This window comes from Muscardinus avellanarius, assembly GCF_963383645.1.
Source record: "Muscardinus avellanarius genome assembly, chromosome: 22".
Taxonomy (NCBI): domain Eukaryota; kingdom Metazoa; phylum Chordata; class Mammalia; order Rodentia; family Gliridae; genus Muscardinus; species Muscardinus avellanarius.
This window is the reverse complement of record NC_137808.1, coordinates 9,061,691-9,072,632: the sequence shown is the minus strand read 5'-3', so window position 1 is coordinate 9,072,632 and position 10,942 is coordinate 9,061,691. Positions and strand designations below refer to the sequence as shown.

At 46.6% G+C, this 10,942-nt stretch overlaps 1 pseudogene across 1 annotated transcript; it reads left to right on the top strand.

Moving 5' to 3' along the window:
- The first annotated feature begins 10,122 nt into the window (after nucleotides 1-10,122).
- LOC308278420 (small nuclear ribonucleoprotein Sm D2-like) lies at nucleotides 10,123-10,472 on the top strand (annotated as a pseudogene). The gene has a single exon. The product of its transcript is annotated as a small nuclear ribonucleoprotein Sm D2-like (transcript).
- Nucleotides 10,473-10,942: the final 470 nt, after the last annotated feature.

The following is a 10,942-nucleotide window of genomic DNA, read 5'->3' as shown; positions in this document are numbered from 1 at the left end:
TGTATCAATATCTCTATGCATTCGTCAGGTCCAAATGAGCTTTATTTTTTTTCATTTTATACGTGTGTAAACGAAGTTACATTTTTTTTTTTTTTTTTTTTGGTAACTGAGAAATCATCTCCATGGTACTTATTCTCTGTTGATGGCACTTCAAGCAGTTGCCTCCAGGGAGTAACTGAGGTCACAAAGCCAACTTCCCTCTTCAGACCCAAGAGCCTGGCAGCACCGTTGGCTTTGAGATGGACACCGGAGTGTGCCAGGGACTCGACATCCAGGGGAGTTTCCGTCACCCTGTGCTTGGCTTGCAGTAAAGGCTCTGAAGGTCTGAGAGCAGCAGCCTGTCCTTTTCCACTCCATCTCCCAGACAGCTTCAGTCTGGCTCCCTGGGCACAGAGGAGGGCTGCCTGCGTGCCCACCCACGTCAATAGCCTTTTAGCTCCCCCCGACGGGTGGCCTGAGCTGGAACATTTGTTCCAAACATGGCCTCGTGTGTGTGCGTTCAAAACTCAGGCCGAAGGATTGTGTGGAACAGAGATGATGAACAGTATTCTTCGAAAATGACTGGACACTGGCTCAACTCATCCACCCTCCACAGTAGGGTTTCAAAATCCCGAATTTTACCCTGATGCGAATGCAGTTGAGGCGCTGTCTGTGTCCCTGTGAGGCTCGGGAGTGCTAAAGGAGGTGTACCAGCCGCCGCCGCCGCCGCCGCCGCCGCCGAGGTAGTTCTGGATGGTCTCTGATTGTTGCCGTTCACCACCAAGTCACGAGTCGAGGCTTTCAGGACCACAGCGACTCCTCCCAACTCAAGCAAGCAGGAATTGTCCTGGGATCCGCACCGTGAGAGACCCAGGGTGTCACTGTCACCATGCCTCACACAGTGCTGACGGCCATCTTATGCTCACATATACAATGAATGAACGAACGAACGAACAATGAATGGAATAAAACCAGTGTCTGTAGTAAGTGCGCACGTTCTGGCCTTCTCCCCAGGAATCCAGCCACATCTATAACAAAGAGGTGCTGTGGGGCTGGCGACTGCCCAATGTTAGATCCAGGTCTTTAGTCACCCACAAATTTAGGATGACCCTCAGGAAGTATGAGCACGTGAGGACTCTTACTCAGTGGTCCTTTACCAGGCGTGAGAAGAATATTTTCTCTGTTAATGTGTGTGTGTGTGTGTGTGTGTGTGTGTGTGTGTGTGTTACTGGTGATTAAACCCAGGGGCATTTTACTCTGAGCTACACTTCCAGCCCTATTTTTAACTCTTTATCTTGAAACAAGGTGTCACTAAGTTGAGGAGGGCCTTACTAAGGGGCTGAGGCTGACAGAACCTGCGATCCTCCTGTCTCAGCCTCCCATGGACTGGGATGACAAGCGCGCGCCCCCACGCCCAAGCCGGCTTCTCTGTTAATCTTTGCAACACATTCAGGAGATACGCATCTTTATTATTGTTTTATGAAAATTCGGCGGTACAGAAGTCACTTGTCTAAGATGGGTGGATGTCTGAGGACTGGAAGTCAGGTGCTCAAACTCAGCTCCTTGCTCTTTATTCTACATAACTTTGCCTATCAAAAGTCCCAGGTTGAGCCTTTCCTTAGGAAGAGTGGACGCTGGGAGGCCGAGACAGGAGAATCGCAGGATTGAAGCCAGACTCGGCAACTTGAGGAGACCCTGTTTAAAAAAAATAGGGTCGGGGTATGACTCAGAGGTAGAACGGCCCCAGGTTTAATCCCCAGTACCCAAGGAGAGTGGAGTCTTAGTGGTTGGAGATATCTACCATTTTGGATAATTCCTTCTTGTCATGCACAGATGGTCTCGGCATCCTCTAATAGCTTAACCACCAGTTATAAGCAGCTATTAAAATAAATTGCTATGAGCCGGGCTTGATGGCGCACGCTTATAATCCCAGCATTTGGGAGGCTGAGACCGGAGGATTGTGGTTCGCAGCCAGCCTCAGCTACTTAGCGATGCCCTCTTGTAACTCAGTGAGACCCGGCTTCAAAATAAATAATAAAAAATAGGGTAGGGGGTGTAGCTCGGAGGTCGAATGCCCCTGGCTTCCATCCCCAGACCTGAACAACAACAAAAAATTACTATGAAACCAAATAAAATGTCACTTTCTCACTGATGCTAACTACAGTTCAGAAGGGCTACCGAGCCTCATGGGGCTAGATGGTCTCTAATACCACTTTTTACTTTATTTACTTATTCTTTTTGGTACTGGGGATTGACTGCAAGGGCATTCTACCTCTGAGCTACAGCCCCAGCCTATTCTATTTTTTATTTAGAAACAGGGTCTCAGTAAGTTGTAGAGGGCCTTCTAAGTGGTTAAGACTGGCCTCGAGCCTTCGAGCCTCCTATCTTAGCCCCCCAAGCATAGAGATCATAGGCCCGAACCACCAGTGTGGAGTTGATAGTTCCTGGCCCCTGCACATCGCAGATTTATAATCCTTTGTGCCTCAAAGCCTTTCTTCTGCCTTTACTCGCAAAGATGCCACCTAAGTGGGCACAGACTGGCATTTCCACGGATCCGTGGGTCCTCTTGGAGACAGAAATCAGGGTGACAGTGCTGGCCTCGGGTCTCCCACCAACCCACACTCTTCTCACTGATTCTAAGAGGAGACGCGCCGAAGGGTTCCGCGTTCCAATAAATGCTCAGAACCTCCACAGGTTGCTGGCGATTTCCCATCCTTGGCCCTCTTTGTTCCAAAGGGGGAGGAAGGTGGACTAGCCACCGTGCGATCACCCTCATTTCCCATTAACACAGAGAAATCCCGATGCGTTTTATTAAAATTTCTCCTCATGCATATTACAGTCCAATTTCTATTTCTTAACTAAAGAGGATTGATTAAATCAGCAGGTAGCCACGGAATCGTGTTTAAGACTCAGTGTGACTAGAGTAGATTATTTTTTTTCTTTTTCTTTCTTTTTTTTTTTTGGTATTGCTTTGCTAGCTCTTTTATTTTTGTGGAACTCACGAGGTGCCGTTTTTAACCAGCGTTTTGTTGGTCATTTCACTCCCTGCCAAAGACAGGTAGAGTTAAAAAAAAAAATCAAAATGCCTCGGATTACTTTGCTTAATAAAAATTGGCAGGTTCTGTTGAGACAGAAACAGTTTGTTGGAGGGGCAGGTCCCCAGCACAAAGCATGCCTTCTCTTCGGCTGCCGGGTACATTTTATAGCACGCGGCAAAGTTAAAATAATAACGCGCTAGTCGTAATAATACCTTACACGTCTCGAGTGCTTTTAATCTGTGGTTAGCCGTGGGCTTTTTACGTCCTATATATAGATCCCGCTTCAACTTTTCACGAGAACCCAGCAAGGTCCACGTTGGAAGCGATCAGCGCGTCTCTGCCAGCGATATTACACAAGAGTTTTCAGGAGGGAAAATGAGGAATAATTCCTCCCGTTGAAACTCCAGGAGGAATTTGTGAGTGGGAAGAATGTAATTTCTAAGTTAGGATTGGCACTGACACCCGGACTTAACACCCCGATTCATACAGAAGGTGGGCGGAGGAACTTCAAAGTGCCCGAGGGGGCCAGGGCCAAGGCTTTAGTCCTCAAATGATTAATTATAGCATTTTTGAAAATGAAAGCTATTTCCCAATATGACTTCTTGCTTTTACCTGTTTGGCATAAGAGGACCATAAAGATTTTTTCCCTTTTTTTTTTAAAGGAAAAATGATTATAAGAATATACCTATACTTTTAACCGTGCACCTGGTCAACAAAGGTATATTTAGCTCCATTAGGCACTGACGGGATCATATGTCTGTTTAAACATAATTAATTATTGTGTAAAGTTGCTGATTTTCAGGGAAGTGAAAAAGTCAATGGAAAAAATGCCAGTGGAAAACTATTTGAGAACATAATGAAGACTGGAGCATTGGAATCCCCCAGGCCCACGCTTCTAGGGAAGGGCTTTGTGAAGGGAAGTTACCTACAGAGTCACAGAGCCAGGCGAGAGAGAGAGAGAGGGGTGGGGGGAGGAGAGGAGAGGAGAGGAGAGGAGAGGAAGGCAGCAGTCAATACGAAAAGCAGGAAGAAACATTTTCCTTCACTCCGAGGTAAAACCAAACCAACAGGAAAAACAACTTTTATCTTTCATACTAGAAAGTGACAAGTTACTGACTAGGAAAAGAAATTTATTTTTTTGTTCTGGGAATTGAACCCAAGGGCATTCTGTCTCTGCGCTTCATTGCCCCATCCACAGCCCTCTTATTTATTTTTTGAAACAGGGTCTCACTAAATTTCTGAGGCTGTCTTCGAACCTATGATCCTTTCTACTCAACCTCCCACATGCTGGGATTACAGGTGTGCCCCACCATGCCCAGCTAGAATACTCTTTTCTTTCCAATTTATTTATTTATTTATTTATTTATTTATTTATTTATTTATTTATTGCAGTACTGGGGATGGAACACAGGGGCATTCTACCTCCGAGCTACACCCCCAGACCTATTTTTTATTCTTTATTTTGAAACAGGGTTTCACTGAGCTGCAAAGGGCCTCACTAAGTAGCTGCGGCTGTCCACCAACCGTGATCCTCCTGTCTCAGCCTCCCGAATGCTGAGATTTTACAAACATGCATCACCATGTCCGGCTCTCTCCAATTTTGTAATCATCAATCCTTTTCAAGGCTTGCAAAAGAAAGGATTCTAAAATCCATTAAGATAGAACAAGAGCTGTGTATACCAAGTGTTTTGAGTACCTGTTATGGAAACTTTTAAGAATGATCCAACTTCGGCCTGGCGTGGTGGCTCACGCTTGTAATCCCCGAGCTTGGGAGGCGGAGACAGGAGGATGGTGCAGGTTTGAAACCAGCCGCGCTGGCTTAAGAGACCCTGTTTCCAAATAAAAGTATAAAACATAGGTGTCTGGGAGTGTAGCCTGGAGGTAGAAGGATTTCCAGGAACCCCAGTACCACCAAAAAAAAAAAAAAAGAATGATCCAACCTCAAATGAAGAATAAGAAACAACATGAAACATTACAGCCAAGAATCCCAGCATTTCAATCTATGCTTGACTGTAATGTAGCCTTCATGATACAAAACCTTCAACCTCACAGGCTCTTGCTTTAAAAGAAATTACTACAGCTGGCGTAGTAGTCTATGACTCTAACCCCAGTACCTAGGAGCCTGAATCCGAAAGATCTCAGAGCTGGAGTGGTGGCGCAGGCTTGTAATCCCAGCTTTGGGAGGCTGAGACAGGAGGATCACAGTTCAAGGCCAGCCTCAGCTACTTAGTGAGGCCTTTGCAACTCAGTGAGACCTTGTTTCAAAATAAAGAATATAAAAAAAAATAGGGCTGAGGGGGATGTCATTTGGAGGTAGAATGCCCCTGGTTTCTATCCCTAGTGCTGCAAGAAAGAAAGAAAGGAAGAAAGAAAGAAAGAAAGAAAGAGAAAGAAAGAAAGATCTCAGGATTGAGACCAGCTTCAGCAATTTAGTGAGTTCCTACTTACAAAAATTAAAATATAAAAACGGCTGAGGGTGTAACATGGAAGTAGAATGCCCCTGGATTCAATCCCTGGTACCATAAAATAAAATAAATTACTATAGAAGATCCAGCTTATTATGTTACAGAATTGAAACCCCCTTAAAAATATTCAGACAGAATTGTTTTTACCATATTTAAAAACTAAATTTTAGAGCCAGGCTTGGTGGTGCGCGCGCGCGCGCGCACGCGCACACACACACACACACACACACACACACACAAATAAAAATAGAGCTGGGACTGGTGATGCATGCTTGTAATGCCAGTACTTGGGAGGCTCTGAGACAGAAAGATTACAAGTTCAAAGCCAACCTTGAAACTCAGCAAGCCCTCCGCAACTTTGAAGACCCTATATCCAAAGAAGAAATAAAAATCAGGCTAGAGGTAGAGCTCAGAGATAGAATGCCTCTGGCTTCAATCCCCAGTGCAATAAATAAATAAATAAATAAATAAATAAATAGTGTGGGGGTCTTTAGAGGTAAAAATGCCTCCTGGGTTCAATCCAAAGTACTTAAAAAAGAAAATAAAAGAAAAATATTCTGCACTTTAATATTAGAGTATTTGTGGAGATCTTAATGACTTGGAAGGAATTTGAGTACTGAACCAAAGGCATACAATTACTTGACCAGCATGAAGTTACACACTGAAAGGACTATCCTGAAGCGTGGCCCGCAGGACACGGACACTTGTGGGTTGACACGTGGACACGATCCGTATGTAGCATCTGTCATTTTCTACGGCTTTCACGGTTTTGGCAGCCAGGAGGACGCGGAAGGCACTTTGGCAGAAACGCACAAGCTCCTGTTTCACCTCCTGAAGAGAAACGGCGGCGCTGGAACCTTAAAGCCAAGAGTGAGGTCCAAGTGCCACCTGTTGCCGTGCGCCAAAGTCCCGCTCTGCTGCAGAAGGACCAGGAAGAAAAGCCCTTCCTCCAACAAGGTGTCTGATGAACGCAGGCAAATCACACCGCTGTCCACGCAGAGAAGGCTCCTTCCCATGGAAAAGAGAAACTCTAAAGTCAGCTTCCCATTCCAGTCTTCCAAAGCAAGCCTTCGATGTTGTTCCCAGAGAGTACGAGCAGTCAGGGTACGGGCTTTTACGTCTTCACCCCACAATAACAAGTGCTTCACCTAACTCACTGGCTCCTCAGAGAGCGCTTGGTGAGCACCAGAGATATTTGGGGGAATTCTCTAGAAAGCCTTCCAATGAAGATGAAAACTTACTCCCGACCAAGCCCTATCAACATGCCCTTTGTCCCATCTTCCTGCAAACATCTTCTTCTGATTTTTTTTTTTTTTTTGATGTATGGAAAGAAAAGGCAGAAACCTCAGGTACTCTTAGCATTACAATGCAGTGATAGAGGCCTTACAATGCCCATGGACCTGACCAGGCTCCTTCTGGGCACCCAGAGGAAGACATTCCACATTTAGAAAAAAAAGAGCACGGCAAAGCTGGGCATGGTGGTGCACACTTGTAATCCCAGGACTTGGGAGGCTGAGACAAGAGGATCATGGTTCAAGGACAGCTTCAGCTACTCAGAGAGGTCCTCTGTAACTCAGTGAGACCCTGTTTCAAAATGAAGAATAAAAAATAGGGCTGGGGTGGAGCTTGGAGGTAGAATGCCCCTGTGTTCCATCCCCAGTACCTAAAAAAAAAAAAGAGAGAGAGAAAAAAGAAAAAAGGCACCCAACGATGTTACATAGATGGCTCATCCTAATGGGATGCCGCCTGTTCTAGTAGGTATCTGACATATGCTCACTATTTTAATCCCCATACTTCTAGGATGTAAACACTGTAAACAGACACATAATAGAGAAAACCATGCAGACATTACCAGCAGGAATATACTCAACGCACATATAAATATTCTGCAGTCGTTGCTACATAAATATGTATAATGAACGACCACCTTGTACCAGCTCGTTTGCTCAAAGCTATGCTGAATCTTTTGTATCAAACCCCATAAGTATCTCTTCCAAGACAGATTAAATAACAGCAGAGAGAGAGACAGCCAGGGGACACATACAGCGGGACAAAATGCTCCCAATTGGAAGAACATACCAACAGGCCTTCCTGGGTTTTTAAAGAGTGATGGGTCTCAGGCAGCAGTAGATGCCTGCCTGCGGTTGTACCATGCAGCCAGCAGAGCGCTTTTGGTGGCTTTCTGCAATTCCCCCTCTCCCTCTCCCTCTGTCTCTCTCTCTCTCTGCCTTTGCGTCTATTCTTTGATTCTCCCCATCCCCTCTGTCTCAACCCCGGTCTGTTCCTCGGCACACACATCTTAGAGCCCACTGCATTTGGGTCAGTCAACCACAGCGGCGTCTAGGCTCTCGCACACAGCTGGCAACAGCCTGATCAGTAGTGATGGGCGGCCGCCTAGAGGATCCGCCTCTAGCAGGCTTCGCGGTGATCTCCCACACTCAGGGCTAAGAACCACGCAGAATCTCACCTGTCAGCCACTGCAGGTGAGAGACCGAAGGTACTCCCTTGGCGTCCCAAATTTCAGGGATCACGTGGGGTTAGAGTTAGGGTTCCTGAGAGAGAACCAAAGTGCAAAAAACAGTGCCCGTATTTAGAGAAACAATACACGTGCGCATACGCTCGAGAGCACGCTCACACTTACACAGCTGCGACCACTGCTAGGACCCCAGGCTGGACCATGCCGCGGTCCGTATCCCATCCTCGGCATTCCAAGGCAGTGCGCTCTCTGCCTTTATCTGTCACGCTCACCCCACGAAATAGTTAATTTAATGATATGTCCGGCTTCTCAAAGACACAGGCTAGAAAAAACATGCCTAGAGTTCAACCAAGAACCTCTTAAACCAATCTGCCATGCTCAGGGTAGATAGAAATGTAACGTCAAAGAAAGATGCATTAGGGCTGGATAAAAGAAAGAAAGGCAAATAAATCTCTGCTGTTTCCAGTTTTCTCTTATTTAAGATTGATCTCTTTTGAGCCAGGTGTGAAGGCGTATGCCTATAATCCTAGTACTCGAAGGGCTGAAACAGGAGGATCGCAGGTTCAAGGCCAGCCTCCGCAACTTAACAAGACCTTAGGCCACTTAGGGAGGCCCTGTTTCAAACCATGAAATAAGACTGGCAGTGTAGCTCGAGGTTGAATGCCCTTGGTTCAATCTCCAGTTCCAAACAAATGAAAAATTAAGATCGATCCCTGTTGAGAAATGAAAGCACTCTGGATTTTATGTTAGATTGATTTCAGTTCCAGTGTTTGGTCTTGAACTTGGTCTCTTAGGTCAACCGATTTCGGACTTTTCTACGGTTTGTACAAAAGAAAACTCTAAGCTTCTACCGATTCTCCAAGAGTCAATCCAGATGTTCAGATCCCCGGGTAAAAACTCTCTGACTTCTTTAATCCGATGGAGAGACTCTTCCTTCCTAGCAACCCTACTTTATACCCATTTTTCACAGAATCACAATGATGGTCTACAGATCTCTGTCCTCTCTAGAAAATGGCTGAAGCGAAACATTCAAGGGAACCTGGGCGTAAGAGGTGCGTTCGGACGCTGGACGGTGCGCATCTGACTCCAGAGCCGGAGACCGGATCAGACCTCGGCGCTAATTCCCTCGTATCCTCGGATCCTCTCGGTACAGTGTTACCCGTTTTAAATCTGCCTTCTAATTCTAGATTTATTTTCTTACTTTCCGATCTTCATTTGGGGTGGGAAAAAGAAAAAAAAGAAAAGAAAAATAAAAGAAATGTTGAAAGAGCCCTGTCGCCGGCTGCCGAGTTGGTGTTGGTAAAGGCACTATATCGAGGTGCGGTTTGAAACGTGGCAGCGTATGTAAATGTGTGGGTGACACTAAAAATACATGGCTAAATGATGCGTGACACCCGGGGAGGGCATGCACAACTCCGTATTTATATAGTACCTACACGTAGACACTAGGATTCTATTTATGCATTTGCCAAGGCAGGGAGAAGTGTCTACATATGTCTCGTAAATATGGATCCGGGCTCAGACCCAGTGCAGATGCTGGGAGAAGGATGCGCCTCCCCGGGAGCAGAGTGAGCTGTCTATCAGACCATGTCCCCAGAATAGGATCCCAGAAATGTGTGCCAAGCTGACTGCCCGTGGACGCTCAAGATGTACCCCAAGAGGATGGAGAGTCCTTCCCGTGGTGTTTCCACAGCCCGCGTGGTTCTGTGAGGCGTTAGCAACAGCTGGCAATCTAGATGCTTCATCTCAGGCTATTTTTCCTAGCTGGGCGGAAGAACAGAACACTCCTTTTTCCTAAGCACCAAAAGAGGTCAGAGAGCCACCTGCACCTTGTCTATAAGCTCAGAAGAGGCCGCTGGGCTTCTCAGACAGAGAATGAGCCCAGTGTGGTGGCTACATGTCTGCCATCCCAGCACTTGGGAGGCTTTGAAACAGGAGGATTGCAGGTTGGAGGCCAGCTTCAGAAACTCAGTGAGATTCTCAGAAACCTGGCAAGACTCTGTTTCAAAAAGAAAAACATAAATTACTATAAAAAAGCAAAAAGTAAATTACTATAGAGCTGGGGCTTGTCGTAGTAGACTGCTACATCTCATTCGAAACTTTGGTGAGAGAGGCCGAAGCAACGCGGAGGAGACCGGAGTGACTCGAGGACTCGGCCACCACCATGAGCCTCCTCAGCAAAGCCGAGAGTGAGATGGCCCCGAGGAACTGCAGAAGCGGGAAGAGGAGGAGTTTCCCACGGGTCCGCTCCGTGCTCACGCGGTCTGTCAAGAACAGCACTCAAGCGCTCGGCAACTGCCGAAACGACAAGGAACTCCTGGGCCGCGTAAAGGCCTTAGACAGGCACTGCAGCAGGGTGCTGGAGAATGTGGAGGAGACGTGGACCGAGGTCCCCGAGAGCGGCAAGGGCAAGAAGTCCAAGCCGTCAACAAGGACCGCTACATCTCCAAGATGTTTCTGCGTGGGGACTCGGTTATCGTGGTCCTGCGCGACCCGCTCATCGCTGGCAAGTAGGGGCCTCCCCACTGTCAGAGCGCGCTCCCCGCCCTTCGAAGACCGGCCCTTGGAAATGGAATAAAGCCTGTGTTTTTTTCTAAAAAAAAAAAAAAAACCTGATGAATAAATATTCATCTTAGGATACTCGAAGAGCTAAAGCAGCCCGGTGTGGTGGTGCATGCCTGCCACCCAAGGACTTGGGAGACTGAGGCAGGAGGACCTCAGTTTTGAGGCCAGCCTCAGCAATTTTAGGAAAACCCTCAGCAACTTAGTGAGACCCTGTTTCTAAACAAATGAATAAAAAGGGCTGGAGGTATGGCTCAGACATAGAATGCCTCTGAGAATCTTTCTGGGTTCAATCCCCAGCATCAAAAAGTACATTAAACAAAAAACTAAATCAGATTCCATGTCTACATCCAACTGCACCTTCAGACTCTCTTTTCAATTTAGTGTTAGAAATGTGTCCCAGGGCATCTGCCGGTGGAGTA